Source organism: Anas acuta, chromosome 3, assembly GCF_963932015.1.
Source record: "Anas acuta chromosome 3, bAnaAcu1.1, whole genome shotgun sequence".
NCBI lineage: Eukaryota > Metazoa > Chordata > Aves > Anseriformes > Anatidae > Anas > Anas acuta.
Window position 1 is genome coordinate 86,251,621 of NC_088981.1, and position 27,039 is coordinate 86,278,659.

The following is a 27,039-nucleotide window of genomic DNA, read 5'->3' on the forward strand; positions in this document are numbered from 1 at the left end:
TCCCACATGGAGCAGATCTCTAAGCTGCAGCCCTGTGCTGCTCAGGGGGAGGACATAGAAATGGGATAGATGGGAGGAAAGTGCTTTTAGTTTGTTGTTGTTGTTGTTGTTGTTGTTGTTGTTTGGTTGGTTTAGGTTTTGGTTTTTTTTGTTTGTTTGTTTTATTGCTTCGTTTATTTCTCACTGCTCTAGCCTGTTAGTAGTAAGTAATAAATTATACTAATCTCCCTGTGCCGAGTCTGTTTTGCCTGTCATGATATTTTTTGAGTGATCTCCCTGTCCTTATCTCAACCCTTGAGCCCTTTCCATTGTATTTTCTCCCCATTTCCCTTTGAGGAGGGAGAGCGAGGGAGCAGTGTAATGAAGTTCAGCTGTCCACTTGAGTAAAACAACCATAAATAGGAGCAGTCAGACTACACCTTTGAACAAGTCTACCCATATATTCTTATTTTGTACTTATTCTGCCTGTACTCTTTCTGTCTCCTACTCTTAATCTTTTGTCACAAGGGGAGTGTGATTATCTGCAATATGATCCAGAAAGATTAGCAATGATATTGTTTTAACATCATCCTGAAATTAAAATTTTCTTTTTAAGATATCTTTTGAATTGATAGGAAAAACATTGCTTCTCTGTAATAGAATTAATTAGTTTAATATATTAGAAAAGAGCAGTGATGAGAAAATATTTCATTTTCAAATGCTTCCTACTTAAATTTTACCATAAACTTGGACTGACATATTTTAATATCCTGACTTAAATAAAGCTATCTTGTACTGATGTTGGCCTCTTTTTGTCATTGACTTGACAATAAGTCATAAAAAACATATCCATAGCCTTGAATTTATATTAAGATTGCAATAAATCTTAGACACCTCCATACTGAAAATGGAAAAAGCAATTAGGTCATCCCATCCAAGTGCCTGCCAATAAAGGAATATTTTCTGCAGTGCAGTCCTCACTGATTTATAGCCAGATTGGACAAATGACTTAAGTGATGGTTTCCCTTCTGAGAACTACTTCAAGAGTACGTAATACAAAATGTATTATGGATTAACCCGTATACTTTCCCAGAAACTATTTCATATCAGAAATATCTAGTCAATGAGCAAATATATTGTTCAACATATTGAAAGTAAAACAAGTGGACTTTTACAAGGATGAATAAAAATGGAGTACAACTTTGAATGAACCTGATGTAACTCTTTTCCACTCAGTATATTGTGGAACAGAGCTGTAAATCAGTTCTATCTCCCGATCATCTGGAATCAATCTAATAATCTCTAATAGTTTTGAATTGCAAGAGAGGAGATGGAAATTACAACACCTACACAAAACATTCCTGTTCTGAAGATGACGTGTCTGCATTAACAGCGATCAGTTCTGTGATGGGGTTTTAAACACTGGACTCCCACAACCTTTCCTATGCACCCACAGTGGATGGTTTCACTGTTGGTTTAAGAACACCTGAAATCATGCTGCCAATGGAAGGAGCAGTGCACCCTCCTCCTTCACTCACCTTCAAACACATTCCTGAATGCCACTTTTTTGGCAGCCATGGCAGCTTATACTGGTTTAAGGTGATCACTAAATCACAGCCTCAAAGTTAAGAGTGAAACTACAATAAGTGTACTCTTTATCATAGTTTTTCATACACTTACCATTGCCCAGCTTGAAAGTTAGAATGACCACGCAGAAGCAACAAGAGCAACTCTGAATATATCTCTGTTACCTGAAGTCTCTGCTTGAAGCTGCTTGCAAAGATGAATTCTGGAAGAGCATCTACTCTATCATTGCAAAATGCCATAGTGTTTATAGGCACCTTTTTGATGTCTATGGTGCTTTAAAAAGGTATTAACATTTTTCTCTGGCACAAACATAGTAAAATGTAGTTATAAAACATTCCATTCAACAGACAATGATGTGTAGGTTTGAATGTGTAACCATGTAAAATTGTGTGCTTTCATTTATATGTATGAGTTGGATTTTGATTTTTCTGTCCAATAAATATAACAGAGTCAAGAAAAAGTTTTCAAATAATGTTATGTTATGCTAGTGATTGGTCGTGCAGATTGTAAAAAATTTTCAAATATGTCTCTTTATTCTAGTTTTATGATCCGATCAGTTTCAGTATATGAAGATACCTGGCTTTAAAAGCTTAGAAAAAAAATGCTGTACCAGTATAAAACTTGCATTTACCTTCTTTTACATGGTTTTGCCCAGTTCAGGCTGATTTATAGGAGCTAGGTCTTATTGAAGAGTGCACAAAAGCAGACAAAATCCTAACCTTAAAATTTTATGTAAAGCCACTGTAACTGGCAAAATATAGTACAATTTCAAAAATGTGTAGTAACAAAATTATACATATATTAACACAAATATATATGCACATATACAAGTTTATGAGCCTTGTATGATCTCTGGATATTTCACAAATACTTTTAAAATATGATCACTAACATTTCAAGTAGCTTCACTCCTCATTTTTGCATACATTTTCTGTAGCTGGACAGTCAATTTCCAAATCTTCCATTGTAGCTAAAGGACAAATTCTTTACATGGTCTAGGGCATTAAGCTGATTTTTAAAATATATAAAACTGAACGAAATCATCAGTGTAATTCTGGAAAAAAATAAAAATTAAAAAAAAAAAAGCTAATGTGGCATTTAGAGGCAGTAAGAAAATTATAAATAGGCCATTACTTGAGTATTGCAACTGACTCTGATGTCAACACACTGAAAAGGATGCTGACTAACTGGAAAGGGCTCAAAAAAAAGGACTACAGTTGTGACTCAAGCTCTGGGAAGTATATTTCTCAGTAAGAAAAGCAACAAGTCTGGCTATGGCTTGATTATCATACTTTCCTCTCTGAAGATAAATGGTTTGGTAATGGAGAGCCATTTAACCTAGTAGTCAAACTGGAAACTTTCCTGAGTTAAACACAGAACATATATATTTTAGTCTAGAGAAGTTTGTTTGTTGTACATAAAAAAACAGCACCAAAATCACTAAATTCTGTCTATGTCAGTGGGTATCGTTTATTCTCTAAATTTTTAGAATTCTAAAATTTAAAATTCTCTAAATTTTTAGAATTTTAAAAGCCCAACAGATCCTTTTTGTGTTTACATAATTCTTTCCCAGTAACATTTGTGAGGATGCAGGAAGGCACTGTGAATAGAAATATGTTTGATATGAACAATTTGAATGTGCAGAGCTTCCTGCAAAGTCTCTTTATTTCAATAGAGATGTTTTTATAAGCTTTACTGATTGAACAAGGCTTTATGAACATGGAGAAAAATCCAAGAATTTTAGTGCTTTAACATCATCAAATTTTAATATCATCTTAACAGACCAAAATAGAAATTCTCTAAAACACTTTCTCAGACAGTGGCCACTTCTTGTTTTGGAGGCAGCAAAAACTGAAGCCCATATGTATCTTAGTTATCAGGATTTACCAAGTCTTTAAGAAGTCTTTGCACACCAGTGTTTTGCATTTATCCAGTTCATGTTGGCACTTAAAGTTTCTTCTGCTAAGTTTCTCTCACCCTAAATGATTCTACTCACCCATCTTGCAATAGTGCAATTTCCATTCACTTGTTACTAACCTGAATCCAGTTTCATCCTTCATACTGAATCTGCATCTACAAGAAATCCCACTTTTCTGGGCCGTTTTTCTGCACTGAAGCACAGTCTAAAACCCTGAGCGCTGCAGAGGCCCAGAGGAGAGCACAGCTAGCAGAGGCAGCCAACACACAGCAGTTTGCACAGCAGTTTCTGGGCTTTGCTTCAAGATCTTCTAGGAACTTCTCCTGGGAGCTGCTTGGGGGCCTCAGTGTGGCTGCTGCTGCTGCTGCTGCTGGGGAAGCATTTCTACAGCCGACGTTGCCTGCTAGCAAGATATAGCAGCCTCTCATCGGCTCTGTCAGCAGTTCCTACTCAAAGGGAGCTTTGAGCTTTTTGTTTCCAGATGGCTCCTCAATGTCAAGGGCCAAGCAACTTGTTGGCAGGTGCAAGGAGGCATACAACTGCTGGGTTTAGTGCAAAAGCAGGCCAGAAACTGCTGGAAGTGGTGTTTGAGTGGTAGGCAGTGGTGATGATGCATGGCAGGGCATGGTCCCTGGCCCTCTAAGGCCATCTGTCCCCAGCACATCAGAGACCCCAGCCCAGCAAGACCTCCCAAGGGCAGATGCAGCTCTGCATCTGCGGCCTGCAGGGTGCCTGCAGCCTCTTGCCAAGGATGGGCCAGGGCAAATGAGCCTAGGGTGGGCCCACGACAAGTAACAGAGCTGTAGGATGGGGTCAGCAGGCTGCGCAGCACCTGGGCTGGTGAACAGGAAGACTGGAAATTTTCCAAAACCCTGCAGGCAACAGAACCCAAACTCCCCCAACTGCACTGAGAGGGGAAGAGGCAGGGAAGGCTGGAATGAAAAAGGAGCTCCTAGCTGAACTCAAACTTAAAAGGAATTGCACAAGAGGTGGAAGCAGGGACAGGTGACCCTGGGGATATAAATACATTGTCCAAGTGTGTCAGGATGGGGTTAGGAAAGCCAAAGCCCCCCTAGAGTTGAATCTAGCTAAGACAGATGGAAAACCAGCTGAACTGCCAGGCTCAAAGGGTGATTAGCAGTACAAAGCCCACCTGGAGGCCAGTCCCTAGTGTGGTATCCCAGGGGTTAAGGCAGGGACCAGTACTGTTTAGCAGTACATTATTCATTAATGACCTGGGTGATGGGACAGATTGCACCCTCAGAAAGGCTGCAGATAATACAAAACTGGGATGAGTGGTTGATAAGACCAGATGGGTGTGCTGCCATTCAGAGAGACCTGGGCAGGCTGGAGAAAGGGGCAGAGGGGAACCTCATGACATTCAGCCAAGGGAAATGACAAGTCCTGCCATAGGGGAGTAATAACCCCACACACCAGTACGGACTGGGTTCCAAGTGGTAGAAAAACAGCTTGGCAGGAACAGCTAGTGGTAGTGTTTTTCCACTTACTGATGGACAATGATTTGAAAGTGAGCGACTAATGTGTTCTTGTCAGAAATAAATAAATAAATAAATAAAGCCAACATCATCCATGAAAAACTGTTGCCAGCAGTTCAAGACTGTGATTCTTCTACTCAGAACTGGTGAGACACAGCTGGAGTGATAGGTTCAGTTCTGGGCTCCCCGTTGAAATAGAGATGGCATACAAGAACAAGTCCAGCCCACAACCAGAAAGGTCATGAAGGTTTTGGAGTATCTGTAATATTGGGAGAGGCTGAGAGAGCTGGGACTGTTCAGAGCTGGGACTGTTCAGAATGGAGAAGGGAAGACTCAGGGGAATCTTATCAATGTGTATAAATACCCCACAGGAGGCAGTAAAGAGGATGGATCCAGACTCTACTCAGTGGTGCCCAAAGACAGAATGAGAGGCAAAGGACACAAAATATAATAAAGGAAATTCCATTGAAGTAGATTTTTGTTAGTAATTAGAGTGGTTAAAAACTTGGAACAGGTTGCCCAGGAAAGTTGTGGAGGCTCAGGACTTGAGATATGCAAAAAACAACAGGACACTGCCCTGAGCAAAGGGCAGTAGATGGGCCTGCCTGAGCAGGGCAGTGGACTAGATGGTCTCCCAAGGTGCTTTTCAGTCTCAACCATTTATGGTATCTTTTACTTCAGATGCTGACAAACTCCAAAGCTACCTATCTGCTTCAGCTATTAGAAAGTAACAAGTTTACAGTAAAAAGCTTGTTATCTCTTCTTCAACCACAGATCTGGCCACAGCAATGAACCAAAAACTTGGAACATTTTTTATTTAACTTTCCTTGCCTGCAAACACATTTCTTTTGTCCCACCACGAGCCAGAGAACTCAGTCTGTATATTTGTATGTTCCTACTGCATCTGTATTAGATCTTTATACCTCTCCTGCCTCCAAAAATATCCTTCCTCTCTTTATATGAGTATTCCTTGTACTTGCATAAACCAAAGTTACAGCAGAAAACAAACAAAACTTTTAAATACCTCAAGCAACCTGTGATAAAAGTTGCCTAATTGAAAAACTCTACCCTTGGAGCCCTCTGTGAGATAAGGCCATGTTTAGTTATAGCTTGTAAATTGTTGTTTGGTTTAGGTCACTTCTATTATATCACAGCTGTGATATTTAAAACATTAGCACTTTACAACTTTAATAACTCTAGGCCAGCATACATTAAGGAAGTGAAAGAAAACACGGGAGCACTCAACAACATTAAAAGCAAAAGTGTGCAAGCTGACTTGCAGCTGAAAAAAGAGAAAGAATGTCTGCAAAAACTCACCTCTTCCAGGGCTTTTTTGAAGAGGTACTTCATTTAAGTCCAGCCTAACAAATACAGTTCATTTTACCTTCTGAGACAAATACTAGTGACTCTTCATTGTCTAGGCAAACCTTAAATAGAAATATAAGCAGGCACCTGGATTGGGAAGGGGCAGGGAATTGCTTCAATTTTTTATTATTTTCATCTCTTTGATCCTCATTTGCCAAGTCACTTAAGATAAGAAACATAGAACAAAATAAGATTTAATAGCTCCCCTGAAGGCAGTTACACAGTTCTGAAATTCTCAGAGGATTTGGAGGTATGTGTGGAGGTCTGAATATATACTCATTTATAGGGTGTGTGTAGAAGAAACCAACCAGGCTCTCCACATTTCTCCAGCTTTTTATTTCTACATTCAACAAAGCAATGGATAAGTTCATATTTAATATATACATATACATATATATATATATTGTACATTTAATCTGTTTTCTTCTATTTATTTCCCGTCCAGTGGCAGATACAGAGTGTGTGGAGTTCTGGTTCCATGGAGAAAAAAAATGGAACAAAGAACATTAAAAATAAATACTCCCCCCCAAAAAATAGTACATTTGCCAAATGAGTTCTGCCTAATGTAGTCTGATAGTGGAACCCAGATAGTGGAACCCATGCACTTCCAGGATTTTCTTCACGTCTATTATTCATCGTCTCTTTGGCACTGCTTTACATATTTCTGCTTAAAACACTTTGAGAAACATATTGCAGCTAATTCTACTGCATTAAAATGAAAACCAAAGATGTTATCATCGTTTGTTTTTAAAAAAGAGAAGATGGGCCAAATTTGCTGTAAATTAGATGAGCCCTGTTCAGGACCACTAGCTTCACATTCAGCTCTGAGACCAGCACTCTGTGGATGCCATTTTTATAGTCAGCTATAAACAAAAGGGAAAAAAATGCAGAATGAGCATAGAATGAGCAGGAACATAGACATAATGAATTTCTAAACAAAATTATCTGGAATTCACAGTCTCCATGAACTGAACTGTGAGCATCATTGATTCAAGTACAAACCAATCTTGTATTTTCACAAAGATTGTGAGGTACTTAACCTAACTGCTACAGTGTTCTTCTTTTCTTCCAGAACAAAAGCAAGTTCCCACAAATCAGGGCCTTCTGGACATTTTTTAAAACTATAACTAATAAAGTCCTTGCTAAATATGATGGTACTTTTTCCTAATTGTTCAAAAGTTGGGGATAACACGCTCTATTTATTTTTTAGTAGGACTCTGCTGAGCTGCTGTTTATCTTACTGCTCCCAGCCCACAAGCTTTCAAAACAGGCCCAGCTGCTCAGTGTCAGCTGTGACCTTCCATTGCTCATGAACATATTCCTGAGCCCAAAAGCACAGAGGTCCTGGAAAGTCATCATTCTTGGGTTTAGCAAATATCAGCTGTATGCATTAAACTTTCATGTCTCACTCATCTGTTGGAGGTAAGTGAAAAAATCTGTGAAAATTCGCTGAATTCCTTTTACTTTTCTGTCTCCAAATTACTCCAAGTCCCTCACCTCCATGAGAAACAGCAAATCCCTACGTGGGGAACCAGTGGAAAAGCACTGCCAAGCATTACCCATGGATTCACTCTGCTGGAAAAGCATTCAGGCAGCCACCATTCTGCCTGACCATTCTGATATTTCATCAGACACTGCACACTATGTTATTGCTGCTGTTGTTGTTATTATTTATAATCATATGTGTAGCATTCAGAATATAGAAACAGGGAGATATAAATATCAATGTGCAGAGGTAATTTTGCCAGACTTCGATTTTTTATAGATTCTCTGTGTAAAAGCTCACAATTTATTCCATTTTATGACAATTTTCAGCTCAGTATGTTGAATCCTGCGGTGCCTTTTAAACAGAAGTGTTGTGATGCAAGATGACAAATGGACATTCAGAACACACATAATTTCAATCACAAGAAGAAAAAAATATCAAAGGAAACATCAGGCTTGCTAAGGTGAAAAGGAGGTACTTTTATTTCATCATGAAGGGGGAACGCTACCCTTGTAGCCTATGTGCTATCTGGAGCATTTAACATTTGCTTATGATTGACTATAAATATATCACAGCAGCTGTTGTCCTTGGATTTCTATTAACATCTTCAAATGCATGCTCACTCCATTGCTACCCAGCATTCCAAAGCAGATTAATTTTTAATTCTGTACTACAGATGTCAGTTTATGTGATAAAAAAACTCATTGTAGACATGGAAAGTAATGCAGAGAAACAATGGCAGGTGGGGAACTTGAGTAACACTCAGCCCCATCTCTTCCCAATCCATCCCAAGACAGCACACAGCCCCAGCAGCTAAGCCAGGTACTGGAAGTACCACACACTGCACATGCACGTACAAAACGAGATGAAGTATCCTAATACAAACCACATTCACTTTCAGAGGCCCTGCGTTCATACAAATCTCTCATTTTAAAATTGTATGTACCATTTGAAGAAGTTGGCTTACAGAGTAGGTGACTAGATATGTCCCTAGAACCTAAAACAATGTTTGTAGCCAAGCAAATGTTCTGTCAAAAAGACAATATTTTGGCATGGGTATTGCCCTAAAATTCAGTTTGTTGTTTTATTTTACGTCTTTAAACTTTGTAGCAGAAGCAGTATACAAGCTACTAGAACAGCATTTCTTCATTGGGAGTATGCTGTAACAGCATGTATGATTTTTTAAGCTGTGGAAGTCTTGCTATTACTAGGAAATAATATACCTGCACAGAGCACAGAATATGAATTTGTGTAGCAAATTTGAAGGGAAATGTGAGAAAAGATTATAGCAAACTAGTGCCAGTGGCATTACAGTTGCAGCATTCGGAGTGCAGGCCGATGCAAAATGATCAGTGACACTAGAGGTGCACCTGTCATACACGGACAGGCTGAGCGAGCTGGGCCTGCTTTGCTTGGAAAAGAGACTGAGGGGACACCTTATCAATGTGTATAAATATCTGAGGGGAGGGTGTCAAGAGGATGGAGCTGGTCTCTTCAGTTGTGCCCAGTGACAGGATGAGAGGCAACAGGCACAAACTGAAGCACAGGAGGTTCTGGCTCAATATGAGGGGGCACTTCTTTTACTGTGAGTGTGACAGAGCACTGGGACAGGTTGCCCAGAGAGGCTGTGGAGTCTCCTTCTCTGGAGATGTTCAAAACCCACCTGGATGCCATCCTATGCAACATGTTGTAGGTGATCCTGCTCAGCAGGGGCATTGGACTAGATGATCTTCAGAGGTCCCTTCCAACCTCAGCCATGCTGTTATTCTGTGTGATTCTTTGATCAACTGCATTTGTACAGAGAAGCACTCAATATGTGCAACTGCTGCTTGTAGTTGTTGATGTCTGAGGGATCCTGAGATGAATAAATAAACAGAGGCAGTCATTAGACCGTACCTCAAAAGCTATGCGTACGGAACAATACCCTGTAGGAGTAAGAATAGAGCACATCTTTTACATCAGGGCAACCAAATAATGTATGTCTGTCACTCTGCTTCTTTAGCTGACAAGCTATTTATAGAGTAATGAATACTTTAGCTTGAGATGTACCAAAAATATGAGAATAAGAGTTGCCAAATTATCAAACTACAAAAAAATGTCTAATCAGTTCATCTTGTTTCCCTAGAGCCCTTTTAGTCACAGTGCTTTTAAGATCTCTAACACATTACTTTGGATGAATTTTTGAAGAAAATGGATTTGTAAAGTATCAGAAGAGCCAGATCAGGTTGTAATGTTTGTTTGGAAAAGAAAATGATCACCAGCTGTGTCTGTTATTTCAAATGCTTTGAGGGAAATTATCTCCAACCCATAGGACAGGTTTGCATTGGCTATCCTGCATGAGTTCTGCACTCTGAAGTTCCTCTGATGGTGGTGGGAGATCAGGGCAAGGATGACCACCCAACACAGCTCCTCAGAGCAGCTCATGGGAGCCACCCCAAGATGTGCTTTGGGGACTGTTTTACTTAGAAATTGATAGAAGATGCAAAAACTAGGTCCTGGATTCAAAAATCTTCATGTTTACATGTTCTCACATTTGGCAAAGGCATATAACTAGGCTTTTATTTAGACTGCATAAGGGGTCCTGAGTCTAAAACTTCTTTGCTGTTCCAGCACTTGGCCTTTGAACTCTCCCACAATACGGGAAATGAGGGCTGTCATAGGAAATCAGCAAATAACAAGTTTTGAGTGAACAAAAAGAGGTATTCTTTACACAATATCCACTTAACCTCTAGAACTCATTTCAACAGAATGTTGAAAACCTAAAAGCAATTGCACACATTCATAAGAGAACTATTTCAGGGACTATTAAATTGCCTTAATTGGAGAAGTTGTACACTTTTGGAGACCAGATTATTCTGAGAAATGTCATCGTCCACTTCATGTATTTATTCTCTCTAGCACCTATCATTGGCCTCTGGCAAAGACTAGATACTGAATGAAAGGGAATGTTATTATGACACAAAACTCATGTGCTTTGTAATAGAAATTGCCATAGCTACTCATTTTTGTGCTGAATTTGAAGTACAGACAAACAGACATTTAGACACTGGAAAATTAAGTACATTTCTATTCATCTTTCATCTCCAAAATACAAATTTACTAATGATCAATAAGGAGACAAGAAAGACATGGATTTACATTTCATAGTAGCTTCTCAGAAGTAACTTGGATTTCTTCCGTATTTCTTTTTTTTCCCCACACCCCAAATTTTTTTAGAATTCCTGATACTTGAGCATCCTGAGGTCATGTCTGTCTTGTGAAGCTAAGGCTTATATCTACCAACCTTGGTGATGCCTGAAACTCATCCATATTCTGGCTCCAGCATCAGAAACATCTACCAGGCACATCTACCAGGAAGACTGACCCACAGAGCACTTACTGATATACTGGACTGCAGTAACTTTGCATTGAACATGGTGCATCCAAACTGCCTGAGCAAGAGTTTTGGCTGCCAACATGTTTATCAGGCATCCTTGAACTCTCCTTCTCAAAGTGGCAAGTGTTTCAGCTGGACCTTTTAGTACATGTTCAAATGTTTACACTTGGAATGGAAGATAAAACTGGTCTTGAGAGTGTTGGCAGTTGGCCGTTCAGTTGTCCATCATATGCTAAATCCACACTGGGTACAAACAGTGAGCTTTAACTTCTCAGTTCCTTCAGCCTGAAGTCTCCCCTTCCACTTAGCATAATCGTATGTGTGAATTTTTTAAGGACAGTGAAATGAATGGTTTATCTGCACCAGAAGTGCCTGTGGTCTGGACCTGCCTGTCTGCCATCACAAACACCAGCATAACCAACAACATCAGGCCATCTCTACTAAGGTTCCAGACGCTAAGGGTCCAGGTAGCAATGTCAGGTTCCTTTCTGCTGGTTCTTGTTCCTGGATACAAAAGCATACCAATCCCCTTTTTTTTTGTGTTTAGAGGCTTCCCATATTAAATGAGGCATTGTACAGTGAGCTGGAGATGATCAGAACATTTTTATACAGTCCCTGAACTTTATATAGCTTTCTTAGTTAAAAGAAGCGCAGCATTTCACTGCTGCCATGTATTTCATTCAAGGATTCAGAGATTGTCCATGCAAATGAGTAACACCTGAGTCTCAGGGAACAGGTGCTTCTGTTCACAAACTTTCCACTATCTTTTCAGTTACTTGGGCTACACAAAACAGCACACACTAGGAGAAAAATAAGTAGCTCTCAGAGAAACAGGTTTATAATATTGAGCACATCCAGCTGTTTATTTTCTATACATGGATCACATTAGTAGAAAGTCTACATGCAAGTAATAGAAATTGCCTTTGTCTTACTGAGAATGATATCTGAAATGCAGTTTCTGTTGTAACTGTTTAGCATTGCTGATACAAGCCCAAAACATCATTGGACAATGTTAATCCAAAATTATGCATCCTTATTAGGAAATGTTTGGGTAACAATCAAAGGTGATTTATGAGCTAGAATGTAAAATATACAGGAATATTTTTGAGTATTACAATATCATACCATACTGAAAAAAGCAAGGAAGCTGAAATACAGCACTAACAATCTTCTTCTGTAGAAAGACATACATACATTGTTCTTTCAGTTTTAGCACAGGGGAAAGTTATCTCCTTCCAGAAATAGCTGTAGACAAAAACTATGTAGCTCTACATATACACACATTAACATTAATGTGGATAAATAAGTTACAGGCCAAATTTGATGTGGGGTTGTTCTGTACACATGACAAACTAAAAACATGTTAACAACAGCGAGAGATGCAATTTAGCAAATTTGTTGCAATGAGTCCCAGGTACTGATGTGTACACTTCCTTTTTTGAGCAATTTATTAGCACATTTCTTAAGCTTAACAGTATGATTCAATAATAAAATTTCTACAAATTCATAGTGTTCATTTTGCCCTCTCCAAAATCAAGGTTTTGTCACATCTACCATATGCACAATGTGGAAACTTTATGTGTATAATCTATCCAGTGCAGTTAGAGCTGTGGTCATTGAAATTCTAAAAACAACATCAGAAACATATGAAATAATGGACAGAATAACAGAAAAATCAGAAAATCTTTGATTACCATCAATCCTAACAGCAAAATTGTTCACGTATTTTCTAGAGCTTGCTCTGATTTCATTTACCATTAAAATAATTCTGATCATAGTGCTACCTAGTGCCATTTAGTCCATAAGTAAGACAAGACAGTGAGTAACTTGCATTGTTGAAGACAAACATGGAAGACATAACACCCCTTTAGGGAGTATAATGTTAATGTATCAAAGGGTCATAAGATGAGGGGAAACCTGTCAAGATTTCTGTTATTTTTAATTCAGTTTCTGCCATTTGATTTGGAAAGCAAACCATATTGAATCAACAATGTGAATGAATTAAAGGAAATGTTGTATTTATAAAATAAACCAGATTTGCCTGCCAGGTTCTCATACAGCAACCATTCTTTAAAATAATTAAATAAATAAACAGACTAAATACAATACAAGTGTATTATACACAGATAAATAGTACCAGGTGAAAGCATAATGTTAAATAAAGATAGAGCATACAGAGCTTTAAAAACACAATTTGCACACATGTGCAAACAACAGCATTGATAATCACAAAGGTGGCCATAGGTCAACATTCAGTCAACCAGGCTGTCCAGACGAATGAGACCCATAAGAATGCAGCTCCACAGCATGTACATCCCATTCATTCTTCATTCTTCCTCACTTGTTTTGATTCAAGGTCAATGCTGGATGCATACATGCCCCTGTCCTCTGGTTCCAACACTGGCTCAGCTCTCTAAACAGCCACCAAATTCATCCAGACTGTTCCACATAAAAATGCCTCGCCAGTAAACTTGTTGTGTTTTCTCTTGCAGGTCATGTTCCCTCATCAGCTCCAAGTTGCTCTGTGTTTATCAGGACAGCAAAATGAAACTTTAATGAGTGAAAAGTCAAAAGAGCACAGACACTCCCAGACTCAAAGCAAATTATGTGACAAACATTCTCTAGCCTAACAGAAGCACCTATGGCCCTAATTAAGCCAACAGCAGCACAAAATTCTGCTTAAAACTTGAAAATGCCATCTCCAAGCATTTATTCTGGTCACTTTAGACAGTGATGGCTTGGTGGGAGAGAGGTGGCTACTTTTCCAGATGACTGGAGTGAAATTTGGCACCGCTCATTGCTGTAACTGGCTTTAAGAGTGCACACATCCCTTCCTGACTGGTACAGACTGGCTCTGCTCACAGATTAGAGTAGGCTGGAAAAGTCAATTGCATTAGGGCATGAACTTGGAAAACAGAAGAGCCTAAAGAATTCAGCTCTGCATTGCTTGCTGCACACAGCTGACCGGAAGGCTTGTATGATCGAGGCCTGTGCTTAGACAGGACAAAAACATAATGGCACAGAGAAGTTCAGAGTTGTAAAAGATATGGAGGCATCCTGGACCTGGGAGCATGCTCAGATGATATAAATACAATGTGGGGGTGGGAGGAAGCTCTAAAAAGAACAGATTTTAGTCTGTGAATATCAGGTTTATTTTGAGAAAATAAAAAGTGCAGGTTAAACACTGTGGTTTTATAAAGCCATCAGTTTTGAGTATCTCTTTTTTTTCCCCTGTGTATGTATCAAGTTGCTAGTGGCTTGCCACAGTGGAACATTCCCTGTCCATGGGAGACGGACCGACCACTTTGGCTTTCTTCACAGCATTCTCAATGCAAACTTGGTAAAGCTTTGGTCAGCTTAGTCACACTGTAAACAACACTAAGCAAATAAATCATGAAGTACAATAAAGTGAATCGGAATGAAGTTCATTTGCTGAGTAAACAACCACCAGAGCAGTTACAGCAGTCATTTATCTGATGCAACGGCAAAATCAAAATAGAGTACAGATCTTCTATTACTGTAATCCCTGATCTCAACAGAACCCCTTAATGAAGTAATTCTTGTGATTTCTGACCACTGCTGTTTTCAAGAATTACAGCAAACATACTGACTGAAGGGTTTATAAAATAAATCATGTTCTGTATAATCCTATAGCACAGGCTACATTTATAATGAGTGTGATCACACTCTGAGGTCCAGATCTTCCAAGCCTCCAAGCAGGGAAAGTAGTCGCAGTCTTTCACAGCTCTCTTTCAGCCTACACAGCCAGGCTGCCTCTCTGTGCAAAATAAAAGTTTGGGGAGGGTACAGTGATGTGAGTTTGGATGTGCCAACACTCCTAGCTAGAAGAGTTTAAAGACTCATTTATGGCTCATCTCACTTTTGGCTTCAACTATCCAATATTGATAATACTGGAGGATGTTGGAAGGTGGGTTTTGTTAGCTTGCAGTGTGGTGAATAGACTTTCTACAGACACACCAGGACAGTCTGTCTATGATATGCAGGTGATCAGCCTCAGCAGCCAGAGAATTCCCTTTCTTTCTTGATTCTCGTGTTCCCATATGACTGCAAAAATGTTCTCTAACACAACAGCAAGTCAGTGCTTGGCAGAGGAGAGTCCACCCTGACATAAGACACAGCAGAGTGGCACATGGAAGCTCTTAAAAATGGTGGGAGGAGGGATCTCTGATCAAGTAGAAGTGATCTCCAGATGATGAATACAAAGGAGCAGGTATCAGATATGAAAGTAGAAGAGCAGGATGGCGTCAGCCTGCTCTTCCAGACTATGGAGTGCCCTCACCCACATGGATTTTTGGAATAGATCTATCATCCATGAAAATTAAGGGGAAGGCTGATTGCCCAAGAACTGTCTAGGAATGGATAGGTATTTCTCAATTTGGTAACTGGAACTTAGTATTATGCATATTTTCCTCTAGACTCTGTAGTGTTTAATGATTTCCTCGGAAACATGTGACAGTAAAAAGTTAATTAGGCAATATAACCTGATTCTTAGATAAAAATAATATGGAGTAACTGGGAAATTAGAATTCCAAAGTGGTCAGCTATTTATAAAGACTTTTCTATTATGTTTTCTGGAAAACATTTTCAAATATATCTATATTGTATCTAAGGACAATTCTAGCAAAAGAGTTAACAAAAACTCCATTACTAGAGTTTTCATCTGTATTTACTCTTATTTGGGTTTCCCTTGTTATCTTTTTGGCCATTTCTCCCAATTAAACCAGTCCTTTATCATATTGCCAGATCGCCTCCAGCTTGTTTATCTTAATCTTGAAATCATGCAATTATTTTTTTTTTTGATTACTCAACTATAGTCTCCAAGATGTGAACTGATTTTTATTGTCTGAAAGGGAGAATGTAATATGAAACAGAGAAAAAGAATCTTTTTAAACCATGTATTAAGGAAATCCTCATTGAAAATACAAAATATATATACATGTTTTTCTCCCATTTTGTTGCCAGCTAAAATTGACTATACCTAAATGCATTTTGTTCTAGTCACAGCCTAGTGCAATTTGTGGCATTTCATTCAAACAAATTGATAGATTCCAGAGAAGATCTGCAAAAGACTATGAAGTGAAATTTATTTATTTATTTATTTATTTATTTATTTATTTATTTATTTTTCAGAAGACACACCACTAAAGAAGTTGGAGATATTTAGTCTGGAGGGGAGACATGGTAACAGTCTTCATATACGTAAGTCTGCTGCAGAGAATAAAGAAAAACTGCTCTCTGCTGTGAACAGGAAAAGATGTAATTTCTAGGAAACTGCAGAAAAGATATATAAATTATGAAATCAATCTAGGAGTTTAAAAGTGTTGAACTGGATTACCTCTACAGTCAGGGAAGCTCTGTCTCTGAAGATGTAAGAACAGGTGAAATTCACCTGAGTCAAGAATGATGCTGATCTCCATGAGCCTGAGGTTAGCCAAGAAGAGGAATTAAATAAACTCTTACAGTCTCTTCCAGAATAGTCTGATAAATATAAAAACAAAGAACTGCTAAATGGAGATCTTGCCTGTGATACAGCATCCTTTATGTGCCAGCTTATGAACTCCTGTCTTTCAAACCACCTGTTCTGTACAGAGCAAGACTAGGAGAGATAGCATAAACAAAACAGGGCTGAAGAGATTTTTCTACATTTAAAACATATTAGAGAGATTTATTCCCTTCCTTGTTGAGGAATAGAAATAAACACATTTTTTTCAAACAATGATAATAGTGATTCCTCCAAGCTTTTAACTTCTCCTTGTGAATAAATAAAGTGTCTCTTTCTATAAGACCTACTTGGAAATTTATTTCAATGGCAATGTTATCATAGTCACTTAACATGGCAGTTGCAATGTTTAAATAAAGCAAACAATAGAGTTTGGGTTGTGGGTTTTGGTTTGTTCTTTTTTTTTTTTTTTTTTTTTAATCATGATAGAGTGTGAAAATCAGTTTTTGTTTCACTAGTTTGCTGTAGGTAAGATCGGTATGTGCACAGCTACGAAAACAAGTAACTAGAGTGCAGTATAAAAGCTGTGGAAAGTTCATGTTCTCTGTTGACCAAGTGCAAACTGCTTTTGCCTTCTTCCCTATTATTAATCATGAAATAAAAGTCATGTGAGTCTTGTTCTAATTATTATTTTTTCCAGTGGATAGAAATCTTAATTATGATAAAATTTAGTTGTTTTTTTTGTTTTTTTGTTTGTTTTTTTTTAATTAATATAATATTTCTGTTCAAGAGACAAAAACAAATTCTCTAGACTTTACATTTATACATGCTGAAAATAAGTTCCTGGATTTGGGGCTACTCTGGATTTACATCTGTCTAACCGAGTGAAATGCAGTCCTTCAGTTAAAGACAAATGTTTAAGTCTTCTGTTGTTGCCCAACTTAGATTCTGGTCAGTTTGTCAAATAAAAAATCACTTGGAAATTTTCATATGTTATTGCTTTCCTGTTTAACACACTCAAAATTTTTAGGCTCCTGAAGAAATTGAATAATAATCTTGAAAATTAGAAAATTCAGAGGTGTTGGTTTTTGTGTGTGCTTATGTGTAGACTTTACCATGCCAAAACATATCCTACTGAGACACAACTAATAGCTACATGGTGCAACTACAGTGTAATCAACATGATGGCTATATGAATCACAGGGTAATGTTTCTAATCAGAAATCTAAATTATAGTGCATATGTTTATGTTACCAACAGAGAAAGGGCTAGCATAAAAATACCTTTTGATGCACCACAGGTTGATAAGCTTCCCCAAGAGGGGTTAATGAGCCAGGCTTTAGTGGAGGTGGAGTGGAGCCCAGGAAAAAGTGAACCCCTCCCAACACTCATGTGTAGGAGTTCTGTATGGAAGACTATCCCAAAATAGCTAGGACACTTGGTAGCAAGAGAAATGCTGGCAGCCCTCCTGCCCCTCATGCATGTATCCCACAACCAAGTTGTCAGAGCTCTATCTTTTGCCAACCAAGAGGTGGCCTCTTCTTTCTAGCACATTAGTGACCCTATTAACAAAGCCTAGCTGGAGGCATGCTCCTCATGCTCAAGCTCCCACCAACACTGCAAGACTTCCCTGCCCTCAGCTCCCATCTCTGCCATTTGAGATTTAGACATGGCCCCTCAACTCACTCTGGAGCTGGGAAGTTTCTCTTTTCTTCAAAGGAGAACTGCTGTGAACTTCTCTAACACAGATGTTAGATAACCTCTGAAAGAGCTAAATTCAATTTGTCGAATGAGTGAATTGTGTGGTGAGTTATCTCACTATCCCACCCTTTACAACTGAGATGGATCAATCTGAATGCTGCCAAGTCTGTGATGGGACAGAATTACAGGGTCTCAAGCAAGCCTTTAGGATCTTTGGTAGAAGAGAGCTCTGGTCTATCTTTACTTGGCATCAGCTCAGTGATTCATAATGAAGCGATTCATAGCCTTTCTTTATAGTAGCAGGCTGGGGGAAATGCTGAAAAATTGAAGGTGCTGCTTTCACTGTCCCTGGAAACTGTCAACTTTATGAGTTGACCAGCACCGCTGAAATGGTGCCAATCTGTGGGGTTACAACCAGTAATTCTTTAATGCCTTCTCTTAAGAATTAGGAAATTGTTTACAAGAGACCAAGTAATCTACTCCATTACACAGTCCAGCCTCTATCAGTTATAATCTATAAATAAATCATGTACAGAAGTGTTTTTAGCTATCACACATAATGAACTCATTGAGATTTGCTGTGTCACCTTTGTCAGCCAGCATGCTGCACAGCAGGGGCTGGAGGAGAGTCCTGCATTGTCCTGACAGAGACAGCCCTGAGTATTTATGAACCTAAACATTGCACTGAAACAGAGCTAGACTGCAGCACAGAAAGTACGCCCACAGAGCAAAATAAAACACCATGGCTAATGTGAAAGCAAGCAGCAATTATAAGACTTTTGTTCTGCTGAGGAAAAAAATGGAAAACAGACTTACTTTGGTAGCACACACGGTATAAATCCAAGAGAGCCCAAAAGAACGGCAAGATTGTAATCATTGCTTTTGCATGTGGTTTGTTACACAGGCCTAGAACTACTATGTTTTACTGCTTAATATGCGGGTTTTTGATTAAACTTCTACTTATTTTCATTTGATTAAAACTTTGGAGTGGAAATGGTGTCCAAGCTAACCCAGGCATACTTATTCTCCCCAAGCTATCACTTGCATATTCTGAACTCACACAAGTACACAGACAGCAATTTCATGCAAACAGTTTTAAAGTACGGGAATTAAGCTTAGTGCATTTTAATTGTCCTGGAATTACCATTAAATACACAGAGAACAGTTTACGTCCCTCTGTCTTTCAACAACAAATTTAAAAACCTTTTAATGCTTAAACAATAGTTCTATAAAATTACTTTTAAATAATTTTATACCAGACACTTTACACATCTTTTATGAAATTTAAATCTGGATTTTGTGTCCATCAGAGACAGGACACCAGATTCCTTCTGCAACTGCAGTTTCAATTGTAATTCAGAACTGCTGATTCTCCTATAAATGACATCTCAAAATCAATATTTTCTAGCTTATGATACTAAAAAAAAAAAAAAAAAAAAAAAAAAAAAAAGTCAAAGATAGTAAAGTAGATAGTAAAGTAGAGAAATGCTAATAAATATTGGAACATAAATATTGGAACTCTTTTACATTTTGCAAAATATGCTGTATTCCTTTCTAACCTAAGTCTTTGAAGTATTACCATTCTTCACAGTGGTAATGGGATTGGGTCAACACTGAATATTGTTAAATTCTTCATGTAGAACATTTAAATTCCAGTACTGATCAAGTTCGCTTTTCAGTTAATAATTTGCTAAGTACTGCCAGCCTACTGAAACTGTATCAGTTTGACTAAGAATGTAAGCTTATCAGTTTGACTAAGAATGTAAGCTAAGCAATCTGACACTATTACTCAACATGAAAAGTTGTTTTGTCCTATAGCAGCATGACTTTGGCCATGTGCATGAAGCCAGTGCTATTGGATTTTACCTGTCAATGAAGACAGAAGAATCTTTTCATTAAGAAATCAAGGTTCACTAACATGATGTGACACAATGGGTCAGGGTTACCCTCTGTACTGGGTCTGGCTGGAATGTTAACTTTCCCGGCAGCAGCCCATACAGTGCCGTACTCTGTACTTGTAGCTGGAACAGCAGTGTTATCACACCAGTGTTGTGTCTACTGCTGAGCAGCAGTGGCACAGCATTGGGCCTTTCTCTAACCCTCCTAGGGGGTGGGCAAAAAGTGAGGAGAGAAACATCACTAGGGCAGCTGACCTAAACCAATCAAAGGGATATTCCATACCGTGTGATGTCACACTCAGCAATAAAAGGGGGAAACAGGAAGAAGAGGGGAGGGGTGGGCTCTCGTTGAGAAGACATCGGTCCTCCTCTCGAACACTGGCTGCGTGCGTTGAGGCCTTGCTTCAAGGACATGGTCAATCATCGCTCATTTGTGGGAAGTAGAGAGTAATTTCTTTCCTCTGCACTTCCATATAGCTTTCATTTATTTTGTTTGTTTGTTTTCCTCACTTCTTTTTATTTTTCCTTTTCCCCTCCCTTTTCCCCTTTCCCGTTTTATTTCCCCTTAGTTAAATCGTTTAGTTCATGGTAGTCTTTATTTAATCATTATAATTATTTCCCTTTAATTAAATTATCCTTATCTCAACGCGTGAGTTGTTCTTTGCTTTACTTCTCCCCCTCCTCATCTAAAGGAGGGGGAGTGAGAGAGCGGTTGTGGGGTTTAGCTGCCCAGTACGGTAAAACAACCACACCCTTGACAAGATTTTGTAAATTTTTCACAAAGTACCATGGATGTGGACAATCTCCAGTACATATCCTTAAAAATTACATGGTGCAATCAGGACATCTCACAACTGGATGGTCTAACCTCTCAACAGTGTAGCTTTTCCAAGGTTGTCTGTGATAATGTAATGGAAGTACATGAAAGTAGAAGTGATATACCTGTAACAAAAGATAACTTAAAAGTGACAGCATGATGTAACATAGGAGAGTATCTGAAAAAAAAAAAAAGTGTCTCTAAATACTATGAGGTAGAAAAACAGACCATTTACACAGAAAATTTGCAAGATTTAAGTGGAGACAAAACAAGTGAACAGCTTAAGGCACAAGAAAGAAAAATCTGTAACATAAAGCTGCAGTTTTATAGAATGGTTTCATAGAATGGCTTGGATTGGAAGGAAACTTAAAAATCATCTAGTTCCAACCTGCTTCCACTAGAGCAGGTTTCACAATGAAGAACAGAATCCCTGTTAAAAGTTCCTTCTTTTGGCAATACTGTTTTATTGACACTAATGCTATCAAACTTCACTTTTTTGAAAGTTTTCCCAACTTTCATTTTACTGAAATGTGAAAAATCTTGAAAGCTGTTTGAACCAAGCCTACATCAGAAAATAAGCCCAGCATTACTGATTTTCTGTTTTTCTGTTTTTGTTTTTGGTTGTGTTTTTTTTTTTTTTTTTTTTTTACTTTCTTCAGTCCAGCTATGTGTCATGACATCAGCTGCAAAGCTAAAACAGAATTACCATTCTGAGGCTAAAGCCAAGCTAGATAAGATTTGTAATCAGTTTAGATGACTGGTATGTAACAATGTTGAGCCATCAATATAGAAATGTATAATGTGAATGCAGGTCATAGTATAAAGAACCCCCATGCTGAACTTTCTTCAAGTGTTTCATTCGGTGTTGTCCCACCAGTAACAAACAGATTGACTTAGCCTTCATGTTTTTACGTCGTTAGCTCATGCTGGTCAAACCCTGCTCAAGCAGAAGAGCAGTCAGAGAATCGCCTGCAGCAGTTTTGTGATGACATCCCCTGGGCTCCAGCACAAGTGAGGACTGCTACTTTCCATTTCCACGAGTAACAAGGGAGCTGGCACTGGAAACAGGAGAGTGATCCAGCAGTCTTTCTAACAGCAAAGTCCCCTGCATAAGGAGAAATATTCACCCACAATGCAGTTAGATACTCTTTGCTGCTCACTCATAAAACTTGCCTTGGGTAGATTTGAGAATTAGGCCTCAATCGTAGGCTCATTTTCCTATCTTGTGCATGATGAGGAATGGAACAGCATTACTTCCAGACAATTTTGTTGACAGTCTTGAAAAAATCTACATTGGTTTCTTAATGCATCTGAAACCATTTATGTGCCCTCCAAAGCTTTTACGCAACTGGACTGGAAAACTCTTAGCCTTCCCTACCATACAATTATTCCATAATTCTGTCCTTAGCTGTCTTCTCTGGAACTTCGTCAACAAAGAAAGCTGAGAATGTAAAACTGACAAAGAAATTTTTAGACACCTTTGACTGGGCTGTTTTAGCAATACAAAGGCTAAAGGATATGTGCCTTTCCACGCAAAGAATGAAATCCCTCTCAAGAGTGCATCCCAAGAAATATTTAACCCATTTCTATTAACCACAGGCTTGGCTAATATGTGGGAGCCCAAATGTTATCTACAGCAAAACATCAATTTATAAAAGTCAAAAGTGGTTCTGATAGGTAAGAGAAAATATTTCTAGCAACTGAAGAAAATAAGAATAGTATAGAAGATGTAAGACCATTTTTAAAAAAAACACTTACCTAAGAGCATTCCATGAAATTCATAGAAATTATTTTTTCTAAACATGTAATTGTTTTTCTTTGTTACATCTACAAGGATTGCAAATGTATAATATCCAAAGTTGTTCTCAGGCTCTTAGTTCCTGCACCACAGTGGAATTTGGCTCCAGATTCAAATACCTAAATTCAGATGTCTACATATATGCATCCACGTGTGAGCCAGCTGTGTAAGCTTTCCACAGACAGCAGTGTTCTGGTCAGCTCAGACAGTGGAGCCTGCAGAGCTCTTCATCATGCCCCAAAATAAATATCAAGGTCCTAATTAATTTGCCTATATTTAGGCACTTACTGCCTTTTGTATAATGTCAGGGAGAGCATCCTGCTTTGCATTAATCTGCCACTCTACAAGGACCCAAGTCTTCCATAGCCGTGTTGTCCCATGGACGTGCTATGTGGGTTTCTCATATACCACAAGGCACCTCATGCAGCAGTAGACACTTGATATTTATGCAATCAAAATAAGGTCTTAGTGCTTAGTCTCCAAGTTCTGTTGACTCCATAACAGAAACTCCTAGTACACGTAGAAGCACATAAATTTATGGATTTAGGTATCTGTAACTCAAACAAATCCTACTCTGAGAGATCAATCTTCTACAACACTGACAAAGCTTTTGATAAAATCTTTTACTTTTTTTTTTTTTTTTTTTAAAGATTATATTTTAATAACAGAAGTCAGTAAATTCCTAAATGCCATACTGGTAGAGTGGAAGCATCAGTATCATAACAACAATTTTTAGATATTCAATGTCCAAGAGAAACCACTGGATTTTGTTAGAAAATTTGGTTAGTTATTTTGTAATGATAGTATTCTAATTCTACCAAAAATATGCCATTTCAGAATATCGGGTCGGAACACTTAGGAAATGTCAGACTATAATTAAAAATGTTCTACACATGAGAACAGATGATGAATACATCATGTCTCAGTGGGCAAGCTATGCTTCTGACAGATAAAATTCTGTAATGATTCTACCAGTAACCATATTATTAAGAATGCTCTTAGCTAGAGTCCATATAAAAAACAAAAGGTTTCAATCATAAGGAAATTGATACAGATGAGATTAAAGTGGCTTTTCCACTTCCATTAAGACTCAGATGCACATTCACATTCCTGCCAGAAATAAACATGAAATACATGGAATTTTTAAATCCATGCAAGCCTAATTAAAAAATCTAATCCAGAGTGAAAAGGGGGGTGGGGGAAAGAAAAAAAAAATAAATAAAGTTTTAGCTAAATTATAAGTTCTTGGAAGTTAACTCACTTGACTGACTTGGTGGGGATCAGCATGCAATACCCACTGGGATTGATATAATGGAACAGTAATCGCTAGATCTCCTGGCTGTCCAAAACCCTGCAGAAAAGGCCTTGAAAGCGCAGCTTTATTACATCAAAGCTCTTAGTCCAAGCACTTAGCCAACATAGTCTCTGCCAATTCCATTACCAAGTTAGTCACTCATATCACTCCTCAAAAAAAAGAAAATCTGGATAACACTGTCTCAAATTATTCAGCACAGGTTTTGACAAATGATAAAGTGGTCTTCTGTACACTTTACCATGTGTGCATGCATAGTCCATTCTTTTCTATCTAAATTAAACAGTGTAACGTCTCCTAAAGGTAAAAGAATCACTGTGGCAAACAAAACAGGCTTTAACATTTTGACATTACTCATTCCCACTTTTTCTCGTATGTCTCACACATAGCAACTACTAAAATGCAGATTTTATTCTGAGATCATAGACCTATGAATGCCTTAATTTTTCTGCTGCTCAACAGAATACATAAAAAACTGTATATCATTTCAAGGTGGTACCTGGACACCTTTCAAGAAATGGTTCCCTGCTTGGTGGAAAAAGAAAGTTTACAGAAACACTGAGAAGATCAAAGGAATGACATTGCTACTGTTAGTGAGAGGAGAACAAGAATCCAGTCTAGGACAGGGAAATAGCAGATGAAGGAGCAGAGATAACATTTGGTTTGGTGACATTTACTCTGATGCCATTTCAAAGCTGTCATTTTGAAGAGGTCATGGAGGATAGGTGAGGTGCCAAATGGCTTGCAAAGGACAAATCAATGGTTGCCTTCATCAAATGGGAGTCAGAGGATTAGAGGTCAGTCAGCCTAACCTCAGTTCAGTATTAGCAGAGTAAAACATGTTATTTGAAAATATTTAGAAAATAGCTAGGAGATGAATCACAGTCAATAGTGTTCTGCAAATCTACTTAATTTTCTCCTACAAAAGGAATTTGGGCCTTATAGATAGACAGAGTGCAGTCAGTGGTGTGTATCTTAACATTCACACACTTCATGGCACTGTTCTACATCATATTTTCACAAATAACCTGAAAATAAATACAGAAAGAACATACTGTAAATAAGTACTGCAACTGCTATGCAAAATCTGTACCCAGACAATTCAGATCTACATGTGAACTCAGCTATGCTTAGACCCACTCTTTGGCAGAGGCCATTCTATGTCCACATTGCTTGACTTCCTTCCCCTTCATAACATGCTGGCCACATCTAAGGTGCTTATTGCCTAGCGTAAGTGGTTCCTGGTCCACATCAACCTCACCCATGCTCAAACATTTAGTGTTAGTTGGCTTGGACCAAAATCACAACTGTCATAGTTTTGACAGGCTATAAACAGCACAAGGAGTAGACTCATGATACTGGGATCATTCATTGGAATGCTTAATTTTTTCATGTAAATCTGCTTAAAGACTAATTATCAATGATTAATTGCCAAGTTGGAAATCTCAGGGGGCATTTCAGAGAAATCTCTGCTGGAAATACAGATGTTCCATGTATGATCTCAATGACAAAGTGAGCAATGCCTCTGTAACTCAAAGTGGTGCTGGAGTGGGAAATAATTGGGAAGGCACAAGAAAGCTGAAGTCAAGGATGGGGTGGGTTGAATGGAAATTCTGATTTATCTACACAAAATGAAGAACCGACTTTAAAAAAATATGATGCGACTCAGTAAGAATACTGTTGTGCACTGCGTAGGCATATTCCACTGCAGAGAAGCTCAGTTAGGCAGAAGATCTACAGGAAAAAAAAAAAAAAAAAGGTTAAAATGACCCACTAATTATGTGAGTTTACATTCAACAACATCCACACAGTGACTGTGAAGACAGGGTTGGTCTCACGGAAATATCTGAGCCCACAGCACTGCAGCCGGGGCACTGTGTCCTGATGCTCCAGTGTGGGGGCCATGGGGCAAAGTGACCCAGTGCAGCGTGGGGTTGCATGGCCAAGCTGGCTGAAGCTCTCAGATCAGATCTCCCTCAGCTGTGTAGAAACACCCAGAACCACCTTTGTTCTTGACAGTTAGCTTTTCAAGGCCTTTATTTCCTTACTGCCTGCCCTTGATACCTTTGAAACATCTCTGTTTTTGAGCTAGTATTTCATGCCGCTTTCCCAGGCAATCCTCCTTGTACAGCAGCTTTGTAGTTTCACTGGACCCAGCTGGCTCTAAGACATCACAGTGTATGAAAGAAGGAGATGGAAATTGAAGCATAGGCAACTACAAACTTTATCTGGTTTCTATTCCTGCAGCAATAGATTCTAGCAGAAGCACTAGTAACTCTTGGCTTGCCACAGAATTACACATTTTATTCCACACTAATTAACAGATCTGTTACTAACAACTATAAGTAACAGTTCAAACAAATAATGCAATTTTATTGATTTATTTGAGTAGAGAACTGGGTTTTCTGGGCTCCAGTCCAGAAAATATTTAGCCCTTCTCAATGTCTTACAATTCTGGTCCCCAATCATCCACAGCTACCTACCAAGCCACCAATTCCAATGAAAAACAGTGAAGAAGTGATAGCCTTCTTGTATATCTTGTCCTAAGACAGGGTTGAACTATGAGTGATATTTGCCTACCTCTGGTAGCTATGAAGTACCCTGAGCTCTCCAGTTTAGCCATAGCCCCAGTGACCCTCCATTTTTGCACATGGGGATTATGCCTAGATTCAATAAGCAAACAGATTCAAATCCAGGCAGTCTGATTCCCAGATCACTGGAGAACTCTGTAAAAGAAAGGTAAGAATACCAAAGCTCACTTAGATACTCTCCAGCTCATTAGGCATTCAATACTTCTATGTGCTATATGATTCTCCAGAAGATAATGATAAGCTGGAAGTTGTAA

The 27,039-nt window shown here is 38.5% G+C and overlaps 2 long non-coding RNA genes across 2 annotated transcripts in view; both read right to left on the bottom strand.

Annotated features, from left to right (window-relative positions):
• Nucleotides 1–12,042: 12,042 nt before the first annotated feature.
• LOC137854582 (uncharacterized) overlaps nucleotides 12,043–27,039 on the bottom strand; it is a 28,411-nt gene continuing 13,414 nt past the window's right edge. Inside the window, exons 2-4 of the long non-coding RNA XR_011095276.1 lie at nucleotides 26,775–26,920; nucleotides 24,144–25,928; nucleotides 12,043–13,729 (exon numbers count right to left, since the gene is read on the bottom strand). This is a non-coding gene — a long non-coding RNA (uncharacterized lncRNA). The remainder of the gene's footprint in view (nucleotides 13,730–24,143; nucleotides 25,929–26,774; nucleotides 26,921–27,039) is intronic.
• LOC137854584 (uncharacterized) lies at nucleotides 21,678–23,634 on the bottom strand. The gene is made up of 2 exons (XR_011095279.1): nucleotides 22,843–23,634; nucleotides 21,678–22,189 (listed from the first exon to the last, which is right to left on the bottom strand). It is a non-coding gene; the product is annotated as an uncharacterized lncRNA (long non-coding RNA).